Below are 23,490 nucleotides of genomic sequence, written 5' to 3'. Positions count from 1 at the left end.
CCACTCGCTGTTATTATTCGTCATCTTCGTCATCCTCTACTTCTATAAAGAAGTGAGGCTCCTTCAGCGATCCGCCATGCTATGATAATTTGCCGGGCTTCACGCCATTTATCATCTATGGTTGCTAACCTATTAAGTGCCACTTTCGTCGATGGGGTGTAGGGTGCAACCTGGTGAGGTTGTATCCGCCACCCTTGCCAAGTCATTGCACGGAAAGATCGAATAATACTATTGGTGGGTCGCAACCGTGTCTACCATAATCCAATCTGTGAAACGGTACAAAAAACAGGAAAGAAACATAGCATATCACATTGAAATTAGAACAGGCATAAGAAGGTACTTATGCCTCATGGTATGGGCTCGTGCTAAACTAGACACCAAAGTTCTGGGAAGGTCATAGAACCGGCGTCCCGTGGCTAAAGCAAGGAAAACGCTACAAGTGGCGTCATTCACAGAAGAAAAACGCCATTCCCCTAAAATGTTTAGCATAATCCAAAACATAACAGTTCCTATGTTCATGGACAGGCTACCAAGGGCGACGTTATAGTCCCCTTGGTCCTCAATACGGAAAATGCCTGCCCCATAAGCCTCGTGCAAAAACTCATAAGTGTAGACATGCATATTATCGACCCAATAGCACCATGGGTCTTGTATCTCAGCGGGCATAGCAAGTCCAAGAACAAATGCTAGCAAGAACCTAGTAATTTCCATTGGTTCATCGTCAATGTTGATGGAGAACACTTGTTCTCCATCCGGTCTCTCAAAGAAAATGCAGTTATTATAAAAATAAGATGCAAGTCTTTGGAGAATAAAGTTCACCCGGTCTTACCATAAGAGGTTCCCACCAACGTAGGTGATCACCTCATGAAACCAAGCACCGTAAGTAGTGCTTTGGAACAAATCTTCGAAAGACTGTTCGGTATTATTATAGGAGATGTCATCTCAAAACTACGCTCTGAACAACTGCAAAACAACCGGGCACAACTCATGGAAAACCGGAATTTTTCTGGTCCAAGGAAGTCGGCGCTGAAAGGCCATTAACTAGGGCGCTGAGTCGCGCTCTTTGTATTTTGGAATTCCGGTGTTTGAGCGAAGTCGCTTGACTTGAGCTTGGGGCCTCGAGCAAAATTTTTGTCGGAAGTGTAAGCGAGCGGCTCCTCCTCAGCTGGAGGCAGCCCGAAAGGCAGATTTGGCGAAAATGGATACGTAAACGATGGGTATCAGCGGGTGTGAAGGGTGCGTGATGGAAGTTAGATGTAGTGTGAGTTGTGAGTGTAGAATGTATGAAGTTTATATAGGTTTTAAGTTGGTAAAACGGATCGGGAAGTTGCCAAAAAGTGTTTACGGCAGTTTCCGAAAATCCTAAAATTTCCAAACCCGAAAACGGAAACAACTCATTTTCTTGATTCTAATTCAAACCCAGTATCTTGTAGGTTGATTTTATGATTGAATGTACCTATTTAATCTAGATTTCATCCTACAATGATTCTCAATCATAGATATGCCTAAACGGCCATCATTTCACCTTACTCCGCAATAAATTCTAACACTAGGGTTATATATAAAAATAAAGCTTGAATTGATAAAACCACCCCCAAACAAGTTGGGAAGGTGGGATCAATATGAAACAACCACACATACTGAAAATAACCCCTTATATTAAAATTTTCATTCGAGTACCTTTCACTACAAAATTCAAATTACGAAAAAATAAAAGTTACATTACAATAAAAACAACAAAATAAATAAAACAACAACCACTATCAATCCTCGGACTCTCTAAACACCCGCCGCCGGTGGTGGAGGGCACTCTCTCTCTAGTGGTGGCTCACGGGCTCCCGAAGGTCCAGCAGCAGTCGTCCCTTCGTCGACGACGCTCATGCCTCGTAGCTGAGTCCTCAGAAGCAGAGTCTGTATGAGGTGGGAAGCGTGCAAGCATATCCACTCTAAACTGGCACTGGGCTTCCATCTCAGCCCTCGCCTGTTCCCATCTCTCATCCTCTCTCTGGGTGCGGATCTCGAAGTTGTGATGAATAGTCGCTGTCGTCCGGAGTCCTGAGACAGATAGTGTTTAGTGAACGATGCCCCTATGAAGCCGCAGCCATGCGTTACGTATCGACCAACACCTCTGGAAGGCATCCGTATCAAAGCAAGTCACGTCCTCCTCATCCTCCTCCGAATCATCCTCATCCTCCTCCTCTACCTCATCCTGTTCCCTATCCGCGGGCAATATCCAGCGTTGTTGGACACACTCCCTATAGATACGCGGGTTACGGTGCAGGGTAATGTAAATCCTATCAGACGCCGGAGTTGCTTTCATCTTCAGCATGATCTTGGTAATTAACACAGGAAGAGGTGCCAAAGACTTTCCGACCCCCCTAATCATGCTCAGCAAAAACTCCAAGATACAAAAATTGTACTTCTACTCCTGGAGTACCCATAAGATGTGGAGGCAGGTTAGACCGATGTCACTGACCTTGTCCTTCCCTAGGACATTCCGACCAATCCACTGAGCTTTAGCCAGCTGGTTGGTCCCGGGGATGTCCTGGCGAAACTGATGGGAGTTTGTATTGTAGCTCCCCATTGATGACGATCCACGCCCATCAAAGGCTCTACCCCGTCAAACTGGGGCTCCTGTAAAGTGGCATCCAGATGGATTCTAGGCGGAATGCCTAGAATCTCAGCCAACAGTCCAGTAGTCAACTCCTTCCTCTTCTTCCTTACCAACACAAAAATCCTACTCCCCTCCAACTCCCTGGTGTTGTAGAACCATCGGACCAAGTCTTCGTGGTAGAAGGCTTGGGTCGAGTACCACAAACTACTCCAGTCTCTACTAGCCATTTTCGTCACCGTAAAGCGGTAGCGAAGTGGTCGGCAATGAAAACTTGCTCGGTAAAATTCGGTTGTTGAGCCATTTGAAGTTTGAATACAGTTTGGGGTTTGTAGAAGGTGTAGGAGTAATGAGGAAAGACCTTACCGATAAAAACGATGGTGGTGGCGATGTAGTGGCAAAGACCAAATTTTGATTTTTTCGGTGGTTTTTTGTTGGGTTAAATTGGTGGAGGTGGTGTGGTTTTGTTTTAGAGGAGATTTGAATTGGATGTTTGATGGTTGGCGTGAGTTATTTTGGTTTTCTTTTTAATTTTTATTTTGTTAGGGTTTTGAAGCTTTGTTAATGGCGGAATGGAGAAGAAACGATGAACTATACGTGGAGGTAAAGCCGAGTGGCTACCGTGTCGGCTTGGTTGGGCCCAAGCCCAAAATCAAAATTTTTTTTTTTTTTTTTTTTTTTTTTTTTTTTTTTTTTCGATTTTTTTGCGAACTTGAAATCAAAATTGCCGCTTCGTTACCGGTCCGATTTTTGCGAATGAGATATGGAAATGATCAGGAGAGAATTTCCTATCCAATGATCCATAAAACACTCTATTCTGTCTTCAGATGACATATGAGATAGTGGAAAATGCCTCGAAGTGCGTGCATGACGTAAGTTATGCGAACGAATGAACTCTAAATTAATAGATTATGTCAATCCGAATCGTAATACAATAAAACGGCCTAATCAACTCTAATGGGACATAAAACATTTTAGTATGCGAAAATTTAACACCCCACCCCCAAACAAATTTTTACAACGAAGCTTAGAAAATTTGTTTTAGCGATGGTCTTTTAAAGTCGATTCGAGACTTCCTAGATTACTATGTTTATTTTTATTTTTTTTTATTTTTTTATTTTTATTTTATTTTTAGAAGGAAAAACAATAAGCAATAAAGACATAATTCACACCATAGAGAAACATGACTCAAAAATCCGAGAAAAACATGCAAGAGTGGAAAACGTGAACTATGTGAACCGTGGACTTAGGATCCGGTACTTACAGCCACACACTCCATAGGGAGGGCCGGTTACCTTAATGGTGCACTCACCAATATATTAAAGTGAAAGGAAGTGCACCAAACACGAAATTGAGTCGATTTATAGTCGATACTCGAGACTTCATCTAAAACATATGTATGAATATGCAGTTGATCATATATCAACAACCGAAACAGTTGTGGATCATTCCATAAATAAATATCACAGAAAACATATCCAAACACAATCAAGCACCAAGATTTCATACGACGCAGCCTAGTGGAATCCAAACGAAGTCGGATAACCCTATTGTGTAACCTATCATGCACCTTGTTTTTCATTTTTGAATGAGTGGGTGTTCTATTAAATAAGTGTGGAAAGGTGAATGGTTGTGGAGAATATGGTGGATATGGATAAGTTGTAGAAAGACAGCGGCATTAATAACCAATGAGGATGTGGTTTTAGCACCGAACTCATTCATTGTGTGTAGGGACCGCCTCAATTCTGAAAATGAAGGTGTCAAATAGTTTGTCCTTCTCAAGTATCTGTTTTGCCGGAGGATTTAAAAAATTATGAAGCACGGGGAGAACAAAAAGGATCGAAAGTGCAAAACTCGAGATTCCTTTGAAAGGGTGGAAGGAGGGGAGTCGAGGTGGATGTTGTGCAAGTTAGTTCTTGATAGGGTGAATTGTCACCTACCGAAGAAACTCATCGAATTCCTCATCTAGATTGGTCATATCCACATTACTATGGTAGTCCTCTACATCTTTGAGAAAGTCATCTATCCCGGCCCTCATCAATAATATGTGTATCGACTAGTGTAGGAATGAAATGTTGAGTCCGACTTTCCAAAGGAAAGAATTTTGGGCATATGATTATCGGGACGCGTGTTGTTGAAATAATCTCGAAAGCAACGCTTTCGATCATGCTAACCTCTCCATCCATAGGCGAATCGGGTAATGGCTGTGTCCTTATTTTAAAAACATTGACTTCAATGACAAGATGGCCAAAAGACATGGACATTGAACCATCACGGCAATTAATGAGCGCATTGGCGGTTGCGAGGAAAGGGCGCATCTAAAATGATCGGGACAGAGTCGTTAGTGACTTTCAGATCGAGGACTACAAAATCAGCCGGATAGTAGAAATCTGAACTTTTACCAAAGACATTTTCGACTACACCCTTAGGATACTTAATAGACCGATCCTAATTGCAACGTCATTTTAGTGGGTTGCATCTTGTCTAGACCTATTTGTCTATACAAATAAAATGGGAGTAAGTTAACACTAGCTCCCGTGTCTAATAACTTGTCGTCAGATAGGAATCTTCTAAGGTGCATTATCTGAGGAGGGCGACCTGGGTCCTTGTACTTAACAATTCCATTATGTTCGAGATAAGGTTGGGAATTGTTCCGTTAAAAAAGCGTCTTTTGGTATATTTGTCTTACGCCTAGTAGTACACAATTCCTTAAGAAACTTAGCATGATGTGGTAGCTTTTAATAGCTTCGAGGAAGGGAAGGTTTATGGTTAGATTCTTGAAAACGTCCCTAATCTCCCTCGTAATTTGTATCCCTAGTTAACATGGCTAATTTTTATGGAAATGGTGGTTTCTCATCTATATTTAGTAATGGTATCACCGGATGTTTAACCGTGGCTTTTCGTTTCTTAGGTTGTGTTGTAACCGGGTACCTCTACGGTGGTAGGCCCTTTAGTTTCTATTTCGGTATCTAGTAAAATAGTAGGTGTAGGGTTACTCTTGGTGGGTAACTATAGGCATAGTTACCTTGTTATCAACCACCGGCTTAACGGAGAGTGGTGATGGCATTTATCTCACCTACATTTTCATATTCATTACTAGTATTATCGGGTTACCTCAAAGTTTGTGTTTGTTGTTTTAGGATTAGGTATTGCGTGACACGGCAACACACCTTTGGTTTGGGCTTTATCTTGAGCCAATTTGTTGGGTTAAATTATTAACGGATTGTAGAAAGCTGTTGGTTAGATTGAGCCATGGTTTGGAAAAGTTTTGGCTCACTTGTATGAAGGTGTCAAAGGCGATCCGGTTGTGTGGGTGTAGTAGTCATGGGTGGTGTGATGGAACTATTTCACGTGAATTATTTATGGGTGGATTTTGATAATTATTATTGATCCGAACGATACCTCTATTAGCATTATAATTATTATAATTACCTTGACCTTGTGCTTGACCTTGTCGAGGTTGCACTTGGTTGTTATAATTATTAAAATTACCCCGACCCGTCCTTGTCGTGGTGGAGCTTGGTTAAAAGCCGCGTGGGGCCTAACATATTGATTATTGTACCCTTGAGGTGTGACTTGTTGGTTATTTCTCCAACCGAGTTGGGATTTTGTCTCCAAGGGGCGTTAGGTTCACTATTAATGGAACAAGCCCGTTCATAGGCTATAGGGACGATGGGAGTTAGGATGCTTCGGGACTCAACAGAAACTACATGGGTTTGAATTTACATTCATGCGGGGAATAGGCTTTTGTTGTATGAAATGGCCTCTACCTTTTTAGTGAGTGATTGATTAGAGTTTTAAGCTTGGAATCGTGTTTAATTTCAAACATGCCGCGGCCTTAACTGTATTAGTAGAAGTGATGGCGGGCGGGGATATCATCACTACCCCCAATTATTATTCCGTTTAGTTTGGTCTTCTAAAATTTATAAGCCTCGAGGCTCCTTTGCTTAAGAAACTACCCCATTCATTATGTCAAGGACTTCTTTATGGTGGTGTAGAAGTCCTTTGAAAAGGCGCGAACTAACTAACGTGTCTTTTCGCTAAGTTATGATGTGGACACTCTATAAGGAGATCGGTGAAACGATTCCAAGCCTCGAAAATGATTCATGAGGATTTTGTCGAAAAGAAATGAATCTTGGAAAGCATCTCATCTGTCTTTAGGGGTGGGTAAAAATGTTCCATAAACAAATTTGAACAAGTTTAGCCCATGAGTCCACGTAATTAGGCGCTTTAGGCGGTTAACCAAGACGCCGCCTTATCGGCTAAGGTGAAAGGGAATACCCTTAATTTCATTTGTTCCGCACCAACCGTAGGATGGTGGAATGTTGTTAGGACTTGTTCAATCCCACGATAAGCCGATAAGGTTTTTCATGGTCTAAACCATGAAAAGCGGGTAACAAATTAAAAATATTTGCGGGATTCTGAAATCCCCATTTGGGTCTGCTAGAACGATGCAAGATTTGGGGCTATCGCCAAGGCTTTGTAGAAGTCCGAGAGAGAGGAGTCTCTTTTCTTCCCCATTATATCGGTGGTGTGTGTGAAATAGTAGCTAGAGGTGTAGTGTGTGGTATACTAGATAGACTTGTTTGTTCTTTGTTGTTGTGTATTTACGTTAGGTGTTTTGTTCGACCGGACCTTAATCTCATGCAAGACTAAGTCGAGCTTAACTAAACATGCAACACTCCAAACAATTCTCGATATACTAGTATAAACCTCTAACGAGGAGATGCGAGGTGTGGAAGAAAGGAATACCGACAAGGTCCTTGCTTCGCTTATGAATAGCGTCTTGTTTACGCTTTGTTCAAGGTGTATAGAGCAGGTTAGAACACTGAAAAAATATGAAAGATCAAAGTTTGAATCAAAACCGCCGAAATCCGAAAAAATATAATACTGAGTGGCACGCCGCTCAGATAGGCGCGTGGTCGCTCGAGTAATTTTCAAATTACAAGTGTTTTTAGCGCTGGTCGCTCCACATGGGGAATTGGTCTCGATTCGGTGTAAATTCGAATTACAGATGTTTGAGCTGGTGGTCGCTTTTGGTTGGTATGCGTAGCTTCGATGGTAGAACGAAATTCCAAGTAACTTAGCTGGTCGCTCTCCTCCTGGCGCTGGCGCCTCGGTATTTTCTCGCGGAATTTGTCAAAGCTGAAATGGGCAACCACAGTATGAAACAACCAAGGGTGGGTGGGTTTAATGGGACTTAAAAATGACTACTTCTACAAAGAAACAATGCTAAAGTGCAACTAAGATGGCAGCGGCGACGCCATTTGATAAATATAAATGTGAATAGTGTACCTACGAAATGAACGATGAATTCAATCCGTAAGTAAACTAAAACTGATCTTACAAGTCTCTATTATCAAAGCTTCTACTCTCGATGCGAATTGCACTAAGTGGAGTAGGAAGTTCGTTCCACTCCTAGTTCCCTAGCATGGATTGTTTTCTAAGTCTAAGAAATCAGTCTTAAGTCAATGAGAGCTTTACGAAGGGGAATTATACTACGATGCAATATGAAATTGATTATTTGAATTTAAACTACCGAATGCTATGGAAATACGATTGTTTGAATCTAGATAAAGAAATTATAGGGGAATTGAATCCACCTCGAATCCAACTTAACGACCTAGCGTAGAATGTTGTATCTCAATTCTCACGCGTTCTACTTCTGGAGAATTTCGAAGTTCTAATCCCTAGTGTTCATGGCATTCCTACCGGATACTAACTAGCATGTGAGGTCGTCCACCCATTCTCATGGCTTAAACACGACCTTCTAGAGTGGAATAGATTCTACAACCAATTCTATACTAACCACTAAGTTTTCATCAAGGCTTCATCAACCCCTCAAATGGAGGTTTAGCCTTGAATCATTACTAATCATTTCCATTTAGATTAAAACTAAACATAATATAAAGCATTGAAATTTACTTAATTAAACAATAATGAAATCTAATTTAATGACTAAAATGAAATAAACACAAGAATTGAAATTAGATCTAGAATTGGAAATGACAAAAATCGAAATTGATAAAGAATACTACTTTATTGATTTAATCAAATTGAAGAGCAAGATTCAAAGGTTTAATCTAATACAATAATTTAAATGGAACTAAACTTAATCAAAACAAGTCAATCTAGATCTAGAAGCTATTCTAATGGCTACTTTCTATTCTAAGCTAACTTTATTTTCTAACCTAAAAATCTACCATTAACAAAGAGCTAAGCTTTTGTTTTTATACATCCAGATCCAAAAATCGTGCATGGGCTTGGAGCCATGTTTTGGGCCAGAGAATCAGGCCCAAAACCCAATTCTTTCAGTCCAAAAAGGCCTATTCAGCTAGATTCGGCTTCAACAGACTTTTCGTCCACTTCTGCTCCTCTGATTGGGTCAAGGCTTGGACCATTGCAAAGCTCTTTTCGATCCGGTCGTTTTGACATAAGGTAGGCCCAATTCCGAGGTCTGAGTCCAAAGATATGTCATTCGGAAGTTCTGCTGACTTTTGTTCCTTTATCTCGCTAAAGTGGCACATTTCTGCACATAATGGACTTTGAAGCCTGAAATGCATTAAAACACGTAATCAGTATTAAATCTTACTTATTATTCACATAATTGGTCTAACAGTATGATTATTAAGGGGTTAAAACTACAGTTTTGGGCTCTTATCATGTCCCCTTAAGGAGCTCAAAAAGATAGTCATGTAAACCCTACAGGTGGATTTATTCTGACATGACAATGAGGTTGAGTTGTACTACTCAAGGACATAAGAAGTTGATTAATGTAGTTGTCAGTAACTTGACTTAATCAACGGACATTCGATATCTTAAACACGGGGAGATCAACGAGTATATAATATGGAGCCCATAAACGCTGACACGTAATTTGGGATTAGGGTGGTAGTATAACAATGGCCTTTAGTGGAATAAGCCATTTGTTAACAGACTTGGGCCGTATGTTCTGGGCAAACATGGGAAGCCCAAGCCCGTCAGGAGGCCCAACCCTAATTTCTCCTCATGGTCCCTGTTGTAGCCTATAAATAGAATACTCTTTCTCTTGGCAGAAATTCACTATTCACTGAAATAGAAAAAGAGGCAAGGAAAGATAGATCCAAAATTGGATCTAGCTTTGTGAGAAAGAAGGGGATTGGTAGATCGTTGCCCACACAACGTCCAATCTGTTTTAAAGGAATACAACAGAAGATCAAGGGGTTGATTATTGGTTCGGATTCATAAAGCTTGGATTCTCAGAGTTATCTAAATCGGATCTAAATGGCATGTTCTTTAATCCAAAATCGTGAAAACCCCATTGATTCCGCTGCGCGTGGGTTCTCGCGGTTTGTAGAAATATTTGCATTATGAATAATGGTTCCTACAAATATTAGACACATAGAGTACATCATTCAGAGTTAGTTCCTTCCTATAAGTCAACCTCGTTACCACCTTTCATTTGCCTTCAACCTTGGATGTAGAAGAGTTTCCCATAAAGAGTTGTTCTTCATTTAATTTTCATAGCATGTAAGTGGTGAGCATCGACTTGTTGGAGCATATGTGGCGAGTAGCACCAATATCCACCCATTATTCCTTTTCATTTCCAACCAAGAGACATTCAGAAACTACAGTAGATAAGTTCATGTTATTAACATTGTCAGAAAGCTTCTCCATTGTCACATTTGCTTCAGTTTTTTTGCTTATTATACTTCAATTCTTTGGCTTGCGACATTCACTTGCCTTATGTCCAACTTTGCCACAGTTGAAGCACTTGACTTTGAACTTGTTAGACACACTCCTTTCACTTTGATAAGTGTTGGTGCTTCCGCTTTTCTTTAGCACTTGTGCCTTCCACAACATTGGTTTTCACCACCATGGGATCTTTGCCTTTCTTCTCAGATAATTGGTTATCTTCCTCTATCCTTAGATGAACAATAAGTTCTCCAAGGTTCATCTCTTTGCATTTATGCTAGAGATAGTTATTAAAATCCTTCCAAGATGGTGGTAACTTCTCCACCACAACAACCACTTGGAATGACTCACTCATATATACTCATTCCTTCATCAATAACATCATATAGGATTACTTGAAGTTCTTGAACTTGGCTTATGATGCCGTAATTCCCCTAGGGTTATGTTACCATTACATTGAATACTGTTTTCTTTGAAGGCAGTGTTTGTATACTTAGGATTAGGCACTGCTTGACTTGGAAACACACATGTTTGGTTATTATTTTGGGTAGGAGACATGTCAATAACCTTTTGGCACAAAGACTGCATCATTTGCATCATTTGCTGTAGCATGTTAGAGTTTTGATCATGCTGATCTTCCATAAATCTGGAGTTTTGTTCATTTTGTTCCTTCATCAAGTTGGAGTTTTATTGCATAATTTGATTTTGATGTTGCAGCAAAGTTACTACTACTTCCTCTGTAGATGGTTTAACTGGTGGAGTGACTGGAACTAAGGCTTGTTGAGTGTTCATGTCTTTTTGTTGATAGTTCTGGGTCATTGGCACTAAACTTCGGTGCTGGTGACCTATATCTCATTGTCCTAGATGTTGGTTAAATTGGTGGAAGTCTGTAATGGCCTAACATTTTGATTATTAAAACCTGGAGGTGTATGGTAGGTTGTTATAGTTGGTTATAAATAGTGTTTTTCCTCCATTGTGTGTTAAGGTTGTTATTAAAAGCGCAGACATTGTCTGGTTGTAGTGGTGGTTGTTCATGGACAAGAGGACAATAGAAGTTAGAATGCTCAGGACTAAAACTAAAATTACAACGAGGAGAGTTGATATTCATGACTGGAGTGGGTTTCGCTACTTGTTTTTGCACAGAGAGGGCGTCGACCTTTTGAGTGAGGGTTTCAATTAAAGTTCTAAGTTCAGGATCTTGTTTTACCTCAAATATACTGGCTGCCTTAGCTATTGACGAAGAATGGGTGGAGCGGGAGTAATCGTTACCTCCCCAGTTGTTACTTTTCTTGGATTGATTATCTAAGAAGTTATATGCATCTATGGCTCATTTACTTAAGAAATTACCTCCATTTATGATGTCTAAAGTCTCCTTATGGTGTTCGGATAGGCCTCTAAAACAGGCACAAACTAGTGTGTCTTTACCAAGATTATGATGGGGACACTCTACTATAAGATCAGTCAAACGAATCCAAGCCCCAGAAAAAGATTCATGAGGCTTTTGGCGAAAGAAGTGAATATTTTGAAGCATTTTGTCAGTTTTCTGTGGTAGTTAGAATTGTTCCATAAATAATTCAACTAGTTTTTCCCATGTGTCGACAGAGTTTGGCTTTTGTGCTGTTAGCCAAGCAGCCGCTTTGTTAGCTACGGTGAAAGGAAACACCCTGAGCTTTATTTGTTCAGGTCTTACGTTAGGATGATGAAATGTAGTAAGAACTTGTTGTATCCTACATAAGTGTTGATAAGGCTTCTCATGGTCGAAACCATGGAAAACTGGTAGCAGATTAAAAATATTAGGGGGGATTCTAAAATCTCTTGTAGTGTCTACAAGAATGATGCAGGACTCAGGTCCATCATTTAAAGCCTTATAAAAATTAGAGAGGAGTCTCTCTGCTATTTCTTCACCCATCACTACAAATGTAGTTGGGGTGGGTGTAGGTAGTATGTGTGTGGTGATGTGTGAATTTCTAGATAGGCGATTATTTTTGCATGTATGCTAAACTAATAAGGTAGGTTATGCGTACTAGATCTTAATCTCATGCAAGTTTTAAGTCTAATAGGCAATTCCTAATGACCATGCGAAAATTAGCCTGATTATTACTAGAAATAGAATCCTCTTACAGTAGATGTGAGGATGTAAAGAGGTGTTACCTGGAGCGTCCTTGCTACGCGTATAAATAGCGCCTTCAACAGCCTTGAAGTATGTCCAATGTTACTTGAACAATTTTACGAGTACTGGTCTGGGTACACGAGGTAAATTGTGAAGTCCTGTAAAAAGTTTAACCTAATTAGTGCTAGCTAGTGTTTAAGAGTAAGGTTCAAGCTAATTACTATGGGCTTCATGTTGGGCCTAGATGTCAAACATGTGAAACGGGCTTTGGTAGTGGGTGGGCTTATTAATTTAAGTAATATTAATTTATTATTTTTTTTTTAATTTTTTTTTGTATCAAACCAATGACCTGATAAGGTTATATACTAAAAGCATTACTTTTGTATTAACTCTAATTCTTTATATTTTGAATGAGAATCATATGGGCAAATGTTATGCATATTATATATGTTATTAGTTATATGCATGCGTCTAATACTTTATGTTGTAGATAATATGGTGTGTGGTGACACACAGAAGATCATATCATCAGTACCTTATAAATTATAAGTAAACGTTTACAACCTAGATGGATTTAGACAAACCATTGGTACAGATGTAGTATAATCTGGTATTAGTCTATCTTGACTACAGGATTACGCTAGTACACTTTATGTGTATTGAATAGGACCAAGTGAGGTTGTTTCTCTTTATACTGACTATATAAGAGAACAAACACCTCTGTTATTATGGATGCTTGTTCTCTTAATTCGGATATAATAACGGGCACTTACGTGTATTGTACATTGCTTTAAATCATCAATGAGTGAGATTCATTTGTGAATCAACAAACTCGATGGATTAGGTAATGACATTGTATGTAAGGTGTGCCGTTGATTATAGAAGGAATCCATGACCCGCTGGAAGTCGGGTTGATGATGTCCCCTTGAGGAGCTCATAAGGATTGTCATGTAAACCCTACAAGTGGATTTAATCCGACATGACAATGAGGTTGAGTGGTACTACTCAAGGACATAAGAAGTTGATTAATGTAGTTGTCAGTAACTTGACTTAATCAACGGGCATTCAATATCTTAAACATGGGGAGATCAACGAGCATATAATATGGAGCCCATAAACGTAACACGTAATTTGGGATTGGGGCGGTAGTGCAACAATGGCCTTTAGTGGAATAAGCCATTTGTTGACGGACTTGGGCCGTGTGTTCTGGGCGAACATGGGAAGCCCAAGCCCGTCAGGAGGCCTAACCCAAATTTCTCCTCATGGTCCCTGTTGTAGCCTATATAAAGAAACCTTTTCTGCTTGGCTGATTTCACTATTCACTTGATTGGAAAAAGAGAGGAAAAGAGAGAAAGAAAGGGTGGTAGATCGTTGCCCACACAACATCCATTCTAAGGATAGGAATACAATAGAAGATCAAGAGGTTGCTGATTCGGATTCTCAGAGTTATCACAGCTGATCTAAAAGGTATGAATTTCTAAACAAAATCGTGAGAACCTTTATTCCGCTGTGCTTGGTTTTCACGGTTTGTAAACTGCGACCATAACGGTTCCTACATGACCATGCCACTTAAGAATTGAGGGAGGTTGTCCATGTGTGCACGTTTCTTATTTAGATAACCCCAATTCTTTAAGTTTTCTAGACACCGTATCGTATGAAAAATTAATTATGAAATATGAGTAGTTAGTTGGCATACGAGTACTGTACTATACTCATGACGTAATATTGCAGTTACTGTAAAGAAATTAATTTATTCTATTTAAACTAGGGCGCAGGCGCGCTCGAAAATAAGCTAAATTGGGCACGGGGCGCGCTGCAAACAAGCAAAATGAGGGCGCGAGCACGCTCTCAAATAAGTAGTGAAGGTTGAGTTTTTTAGGGTCAAGTCACGGGGGTGCAAGGAGTTGGATTATCAACTCGTATGCACTTAAACAGTAGCAAAAATATTTCAAAAAAAATATGAGCAGTAAAAACATTAGAGAGTAGTGAAAACAATTTTTCGTAGTTTAAATCTAAACATGCAATAAGTAAACAAGCAAGATGGCAAGCGACACCATTTTATAAGAGAATTAAATTAGATGTAAAAATAGTGTTTTAAACATGCTAAAATCATGCTATCAATTAATATATTATACTCTCAATATCATGTGATAAAGAGGAGAGTAATCGTTTTCGATCCACTCTTGTTTGCACGTACTTGTAAACGAATCTAGAATAAACTACTATTAACTAATGTTCAGAGTAATATGATAAAAACAGTAAATTTAAGATGCTAAAACAGTGAATTAATGATATGAGAAAGGTAATAGAGACTACTATTAACTAATGTTCAGAGTAATATGATAAAAATAGTAAATTTAAGATGCTAAAACAGTGAATTAATGATATGAGAAAGGTAATAGAGAGGGGTAATCCACCATGCGATTCGATTGACTATTAATTTAGTCATCGAATCGCTTTTCTTGATCCCTAGTGAATATCAAGTCATATCTGATCATGGCTTAACTAGTATGAGAGTTTAGCTCCCACACAAATCTTTATGATGGTGGCTCTAAACTCTAGTTCACCATTATGAGTTCTATCTCTAGAAACTCACAACGAAGAACTTGAAACGCTTAAACTAACGACTACTACATTAACTATCAATCATCCTCACATGGCTTCATAAACCCCCTCTAATGGAGGTTCTAGCCTTCAGTCATTGGATTAATTAAACTAAAACAATGAAAGGAGGACATAATGTAAAGAAGAAGTAATTGAATTGAATAAACTAAAGCTTATATTGAAAGGTTCTAATGGAGGCTACAATTATAAAACCCTAATTATTTAACTAAACCTAAAATAAAGAAAAATAAAGAGAGAGAGAGAGAGAGAGAGAGAGAGAGAGAGAGAGAGAGAGAGAGAGAGAGAGAGAGAATAAACTAATGGGGGAGTAGCCTTGTGTCATTGGATTTTCTATACTAATGAGAGAAAAGAAAGCATAATAAAGTAAAGATAAGAATTGAAATTGAACTAAAGCTTTATTGAAGAAGATGGATTTAATGGAGGCTACAAGAATAAACCCTAATTACTTAATCTTAAAATATTATATTCTAAACTATACTAAACTAAAGAGGTAGTAACCAATTTTTGAAAAATCTAAAGAAATAACCATGGGGACCAGAGGATGGGAGAAAGGGTGTGATTTTACTTAAGTTGCATTAGTGATCCTATGCTCCTTTTTTTGCCGCTTTTAGTTATATTTTAGTATTGAGAAGAACTCCTATCTTCTCAATCCTCATTTTTCTTGCCTTTACGGGTAAAATCCTCCATTGATTAACAGTGTGAGTTCTGAAAAGGTAAGCAAAGTTACCTATGGTTTCTACAAGTAGCCCTCCTTCTCAGGCAACAAATTCTGATCAACAACAAGCTACTGGCCAAAATAATGGAGCTGGATCTAGGTGGAGTTCACTATTTGCTCGAAATGGAGATTAGGAAGCTACTGTAGCCTTCTCTACATTCTCTCCTATTATCATAGATGGAGTGGCCCAAGTTCCAGAGTATCTTGTGGAACAGGGGATTAAGCAATGGGATGAATACTTGGTGGGATACTCTTTGGACAAACGGCTATCGTTTCTGATAGTGAAGGAAGTCTTGGGAAAGAAATGGAAACTTAAGGGAGAATTTGATATCACAACAGATAAGGATTTGTTATACATGAACTTTACCTGTGTAGAGGATAGACAAAAGATCTTAGATGAAGGGCCAGTTTTTACTGCGGGTAGAGTGTTCGTAATAAAGCCTTGGACAATAGATGTCAACAACTATAGGAACAAGGAGAATACAATACCAATATGGGTTAAGCCGATGGAGGTTCCAAAAGAGATGTGGACACTTGATGGCTTATCCTACCTAGCTAGCTTGGTAGGTGGAATACCAAAATTTATGGATGATGCTACTGCGAAGAGGAAAAGGTTGTCTTTCGCTAGATTTTGTATTGAATTCCCAGTTAACCATGAGTATAAAGAAGTCATAAAAATCAAGGTGGGGGATCGAGAAATTGATATACCACTTGAATACCCATGGAAACCTCAATCTTGTGAAAAGTGTAACCGCTTTGGGCACACTATACAACAATGTGGTATCAGGGCCACTAGGGTGAGGACACGAAGGGATAATGGACAGTCCAATGAAGCTGAAGGGGTCAGTAGGGTGTGGGTACGAAGGCATCATGGGAAAACAAATTGTCCAAGAGCAAACAGAGAAGAGAGGTCACTTCATGGTACAAGAGTAAACAGCCAAAAAGGAAATGGAGATGAAACTGAACAAGGGAATCAAAGGGATGGTATAGGGCCACTAGCAGTTGTTATTGCTAACCGAGAGGTGGAGCCTAGGATCGCTGAAGTTATAGAGGCAAGTTTCTGTAACATGGAAGGCAATAGGCTTCAAGCCCAACAGAGTCACAGTGACATCTACGCTATCAGTAATATAAGCTTAGTCACTCCTGGATGAGTAGAAAGCTTCTTTGGAGAGCATTCTACTGAGGATCAGTTGCTAGGAGCTGTTAGATACATGCAGTGAGGATGCTAATAACATAGTGGGGGCTGCAAATGAGGAGGCTGACACTCTAGTTGTGATTGGTGGAAGATATGAGTTACTACATTTTGATGAAGAAGACTACACACATAGAAGGGAAGTGGTAGTGAACTCTGAAATCCCAGCAACTAAAGTAGAACCTCAATATCATGGGGAACAAATACTATATGAAGCATCAACTCTTGAGGATAGTACATGAATAAATTTTGGTTTGAGAATAAATTATGTCTTTTTGGAATGTTGGAAACTAAGGTGAAGATAGAGAAGTTCCAATACATCAGCAACCTCTATTGTCCAGCATGGTCTTTTGTGAACAACTACGACAACAGTTCTAGTAGGAGAGTTTGGATATCATGGGATCCTGGAATAATTTCGTTGGCGAAAATTATGGAAACTGACCAGCTTATTCACTGTAAAGTGGATTTACTGCCTATAATGAAATCGTTTTTCTTTACAGTAGTTTATGCTAGTAACTCGAGCGCAGATAGATTGAGATTATGGAGTGATATCTGCAATATTCACACAAGGATACAAGGTGAGTGGTGTGTGGCAGGGGACTTCAATAATGTTATGTATTCCTTTGAAAGGATTGGGGGGGGGGGGGGGAGGCTGTACACCCTAGGGAGACTGCCCCTTTTTCTGACTATCTTGTTCAAGCTGAACTATATGATCTGAAAGCTATTGGTCAACATTTACTGGAGTGCTACATTCTCTTACTCTTATGCTGAACTCCTTCTTCCAGGAACCTCTGATCATTCCCCAATAGTTGTATCCATTATGCATAAAGTTACTGCTAGTCTCCTATTCAGGTTCTGTAATTTCTGGATTCTTCATCCAGAATTCTTGGCTATGTTTCTGACCTACTGGAATGTATTAGTGTATGGCAATCCCATGTACATTCTTACCCAGAAGTTGAAGCTACTGTAGAGCAAACTAAAAGGATGGGCCAAATTTTATTGCTCTGACTTAACTAAGTAGACAGAAGCAACAAGGAAAGAACTTTAAAGCATACAGAAGGCCCAACAAAGTAATCCCACGGATGGTCTTTTATGTTTATGGGAAAAGGAAGCCAGAACTACTCTATGTCAGCTTATGATAATGGAATGGGACTTCAGGCATAGAACCAAATGTGATTGGATGAAATATATGGATAAATGCAATGAGTTTTTTTCATAAGATACTTGATAAGAGCCCAAAACTGTAGTTTTAACCCAATAACAGTCATACCTTTAGACCAATTATGTGAGTAATAATTAAGAGTTAACACTGATTACGTGTTTTTATACATTTTAGGTTTCAAAGTCCATTATGTGCAGAAATGTGCCACTTTAGCGAGATAAAGGAGCTAAGGTCGGTTACTAAGGAGTTCCGTGATTTAAGGCCATGATTCAAGAAGACAAAGCCTTTCTAAAGCCCGGTCAAAAGCTGAAAAGTCGACGCTAATGAAACAAAGACACAAGTTCGGTGAATTAGAACTTCCAAAAGCCATATCTTTGGACTCAGACCTCGGAATTGGGCCTACCTTATGTCAAAACGACCGGCGTGGAAAGAGATTTCCAATGGTCTAAGTCTTAACCCAATCAGAGGAGCAGAAGTGGACAAAAAGTCTGTTGAAGCCAACTGCAGCTGAAGAGGCCTTTTTGGACTGAAAATATTGGGTTTTGGGCCTGATTCTCTGGCCCAAAACATGGCTCCAAGCCCATGCACGATTTTTGGATCTGGACATATAAAAACCAAAGCTTAGCTCTTTGTTAATGGTAGCTAGTTAGACCTAAAACAATATAGATAATTCTAGATCTAGTTTAATTAATAAAATTAAGTTTAGTTCCATTTTCAATTCTTGTTTTAGATTAAGTCTTTGAATCATTGTTCTTGATTGATTAGATAAATAAAATAGTTATTTTATCAATTTCGAATTGTGTTATTTCAATCTATTAGATCTAGTTTTAATTATTGTTGGTTACCATTTATTAGTTGTTAATTAGAATTTAATCATTGTTTAATTAGATTAGTAAATTTCGAATCTTGATAATATGTTTAGTTTAGATTCATATGGGAATGATTGCGGAATGATTCAAGGCTAAAACCTCCATTAGAGGGGTTGATGAAGCCTTGATGAAAACTTAGTGGTATAGTGTAGAAGCATTGTAGAGTCTATTCCAATCTAGAAGGTCGTGATTCGCCATGAGAATGGGTGGACGACCTCATATGCTAGTTAGTACTCGGTAGAAATGCCATGAACACTAGGGATTAGAACTCGAATTTCTTGCCGTAAGAACGTAAGAATCGAGATACAAGAATCTATGCTAGGCTATGAAGTTGGATTCGAGGTAGATTCAATTCCCCTCTAATCTTTTATCTAGATTCAAAACAATCATATTGCCATAGCATTCGTAGTTAAATTCAACATATTGTTTTTCACATTGCATCGTAGTTTAACACCTTCGTAAAGCTCTCATTGACTTTAAGATTGATCAATTAGACTAGAAAACATTCTATGTTAGAGCACTAGGAGTGGAACGAACCTCTTACTCCACTATATCTCAAGGGATTGAGAGTAGAGAAATCTTTGATAAATTAGACACTTAAGATTAGTTTTAGTTTACTTACGTTTTGAGTTTCATTGTTCATTTCGTAGGTAGACTATTCAATTTTATCTTTATCAAATGGCGCCACTGCCATCTTAGTTGCACTTTAGCATTGTTTTCATAGTAGAATTAGTAATTTCTAAAGTCCCATTAAACCCACCCACCCTTGTTTGATTCATACTGTGGTTATCCGTTTCAGCGTTGAAAAAGTTCCGACAAATTTACACTGAGCGCGACCGCGCCTGTAAGGAGCGCACCTGCGCCCTATAGTCTGGAACACAAGCGCGACCCGCCCTCAGACCGAGCGTGACCCGCCCTATTTTACTAGACCACGAGAGCGACCGCGCCCTATCCGAGAGCACCTGGGCCCTAAGCCAAAAATCCCGGATTTCAACAGGTTTGTTTCAAACTTTGATTTTTAAGTTTTTCAGTGTTCTAACTTATTATTTACACTGAACACGCGTAAACAAGACGTTATTCATAAGCGAAGCAAGGACGCTATCAGGTATTCCTTTCTTCCATACCTCGCATCTCCAGTTAGAGGCTTATACTAATATATCAAGATTGTTTGGATTGTTTTCGTGTTTAGACTTATACTTGCATGAGATTAAGGTCTGGTCGGAGAAAAACACTGAACGTAATTAACCGTCAACAAACAAACATATCGAGTATACCAATCACTACACCTCTAACTACTATCCCACCAACCATACCGACATAATGGTGAAGAAAGAGAGACTCCTCTCTCCGACTTTTACAAAGCTTTGGCGATAGTCCTAAATCTTGCATCGCTCTAGCAGATCCAGTAGGGGATTTTGAATCCCCCAAACATATTTAATTTGTTACCCGCTTTCCATGGTTTAGGCCATGAAAACCTTACCAACACACGTGTGGGATTGAACAAGTTCTTACAACATTCCATCATCCTACGGTTGGTGCGGAACAAATTAAACTGAGGGTATTTCCCTTCACCTTAGCCGATAAGGCAGCATCTTGGTTAACTACCCAAGCGCCGAACTTTGTGGACTCGTGGGCTAAACTTGTTCAGCTATTTATGGAACATTTTTACCCACCCCTAAAGACGGATGAGATGCTTTCCAAGATTCATTTTTTCCGACAAAATCCTCATGAATCGTTTTCTGAGGCTTGGAATCGTTTCACCGATTTGCTTATAGAGTGTCCACACCATAATCTAGCAAAAGACACGTTAGTTCGTGCCTTTTTCAAAGGACTTCAACATCACCATAAAGAAGTCCTTGACATAATGAATGGGGTAGTTTCCTAAGTAAAGGAGCCTCTGAGGCTTACAAATTTTAGAAGAACAAACTAAACAATAACAATTGGGGAGTGATGATATCCCCCGGCTCGCTAGTTCTTCTTCAATGCTTAAGTCAGCCGGTATGTTTGAGATGAAACCCGATCCGAACTTAAAAATTTAATCGAATCTCAAACTAAAAAGGTAGAGGCTATTTCTATTCAACACAATCCTATTCCCGTAATGAATGTCAACTCCAACCCATGTAATTTCTGTTTGAGTCCTGAGCACCCTGACTCCTATTGTCCTCTCGCCTATGAACAACAACAATTAGAGCAAGATAATGTTTGCTCCATTAATAACTATCCTATTCCTAATGCCCCATGGAGACAACATCCCAACTTTAGTTGGCGAAACAATCAACAAGTTACACCTCCAGGGTTTAATAACCAAAATGCTAGGCAAGCAAACAACTATAATCAAGCTCCAACTAGGCAAGGACAGGGACAAGGTCAAGAAAATTATAATAATTATAACAACCAAGCGCAACCACGACAAGGTGTAGCACAAGGTCAGAGTAATTATAATAGTTATAATACCAATAGAGGTATCGTCGGTTAACAATAGTAACTATCAAAACCCACCCATAAATAATCAACGGAGATAGTTCCACTCGCACCACCTGTGACTACTACACCTACACAACCGGACCGTATCGACGCCTTTATACAAGTTACCCAACAACTTTTCCAATCAATGACTCAATCAAATCAACAGATCTTACAATCCATAAATCAGGGCATACAACAATTAGCCTAAGAGAAAGCCCAACCAAAAGGCGTGGTTTCCGTGACAAGCTATACCAAACCCTAAAACAACAAACACACCTTTGAGGTAAACGGTAATACTAGTACGAAACGACAATAGTAGGTGACTGAATGCCATCACCACTCTCCGCTCGGAAGAGTGGTTGATAACAAAGTAACTATGCCTATAGTTACCCCATCAAGATTCCTACACCGGATATCTAACTAGATAACCGAAATAGAAACCGAAGAGCCTACCATAGTAGAGGTACCCGGTTAAACCACAACCTAAGAAACGTAGAAAGCCAAGGTAACAAATCAAGTCGAGCCATACGCTAAATATAGAGCAAAACCACCATTTCCTCAGAAGTTAGCCATGCTAACCAGGGATACAAACTTTGAGAAGATTAGGAACGTTTTCAAGAATCTAACGATAAACCTTCCTTTTCTCGAAGCTATTAAAAAGCTACCTAATCACGCTAAGTTTCTTAAAGAGTTTTGCACTATTAGGCGTAAGACCAACATACCTAAAGACGCCTTTCTAACTGAACAATTCCCAACTTTATCCGAAAATAATGGAATTTTTAAGTACAAGGACCCTGGTCGTCCTACTGTAAAATGCACCCTAGGAGATTCCCACACGACGACCGCTAAGTTATTAAACCCGGGGCGAAAGTGTTAACTTACTCCCATATTATTTGTATAAACAAATAGGGTCTACGTGAAATGCAACCTACAAAAATAACGTTGCAATTAGCGGACGTGTCAATTAAGTATCCTAAGGGTGTAGTGGAAAACGTGCTTGTTAAGGTTCAGGATTTTTACTATCCTGCTGATTTTGTTATCGTCGATACGGAAGTCGCCAACGACTCTGTACCTATCATCTTAGGGCGCCCCTTCTTAGCAACTGCCAACGCCCTTATAAATAGCCGCGATGGTAAGATGTCCTTATCTTTTGGCCATCTTACAGTTGAGATAAATGTTTTTAAAATGATGAAACAATTACCAGATCCATCTATAGATGGGGAGGTTAGCATGATCGAGAGCTTAGCTCAAGATTATTTTAACAACACGTTTCCTGAAAACAATATGTACAAATTCCTTTCTTTTGGAAAGTCAGATTTTGTAAATGACTCCTACTTAGAGGAAGTCAACACCATCCTTGAGTCCACCCCAATTGTAGACACTTCGGTTGCTCCATATATTGAGTATGAAGACTTGCTACCTAAGCAAGTATTCATTATACAAAATGAGGACCCCGATTTAAACATCTATTGATTTTCCTCCCACCCCCTGCTTAAACCCTTCCCCGTGAGTTAAAATATATTCAACTCGATCCGGATGGTAGTTATCCGTAATTATATCTTCTGTTATCTAAGAATGAAGAGACAAGTTTAATCCGGGTGATTAAGGAACATCGGTCTACGCATTGGTTGGTCCCTAGCCGACATTAAGGGAATTGACCCTAATATTTGCACTCATCGTGATCCATTTTGAGGATAACGCCAAGACTTCTCATGAACCTCGGCCGCTTGAACCCAGCCATGAAAGAGGTGGTTAGGGAAGAAGTCTTTACGATTATTCGATGTGGGTATCATATACCCCATCTCTCGATAGCGAATGGGTAAGCCCCATTCATGTAGTTCCTAAGAAATCGGGAGTTACCGCGGGTACTAAATGGGAAGGGTGAGTATGTTGTCACACAAGGTCCTATGAAATGGAGGATCTGTATTGATTACGATGGTTAAATGCTATGACACGAAAAGGATCACTTTCCCTTACCTTTTTATAGATCAAATGCTCGAACGCCTAGCTGGTCATGCTTTTATTGTTTTACGGATGGCTACTCGTGCTATTTTCAGATTATTATT

At 39.4% G+C, this 23,490-nt stretch overlaps 1 pseudogene; it reads right to left on the bottom strand.

Moving 5' to 3' along the window:
* Positions 1 to 20,658: 20,658 nt before the first annotated feature.
* On the bottom strand, positions 20,659 to 20,752 carry LOC147504902 (small nucleolar RNA R71; annotated as a pseudogene).
* Between the last annotated feature and the right edge of the window lie 2,738 nt (positions 20,753 to 23,490).

The sequence above is a fragment of the Coptis chinensis genome, chromosome 4 (genome assembly GCF_015680905.1).
Source record: "Coptis chinensis isolate HL-2020 chromosome 4, ASM1568090v1, whole genome shotgun sequence".
Taxonomy (NCBI): domain Eukaryota; kingdom Viridiplantae; phylum Streptophyta; class Magnoliopsida; order Ranunculales; family Ranunculaceae; genus Coptis; species Coptis chinensis.
Note: the sequence above shows the minus strand (reverse complement) of the source record. Positions and strands in the feature narration are given on the sequence as shown.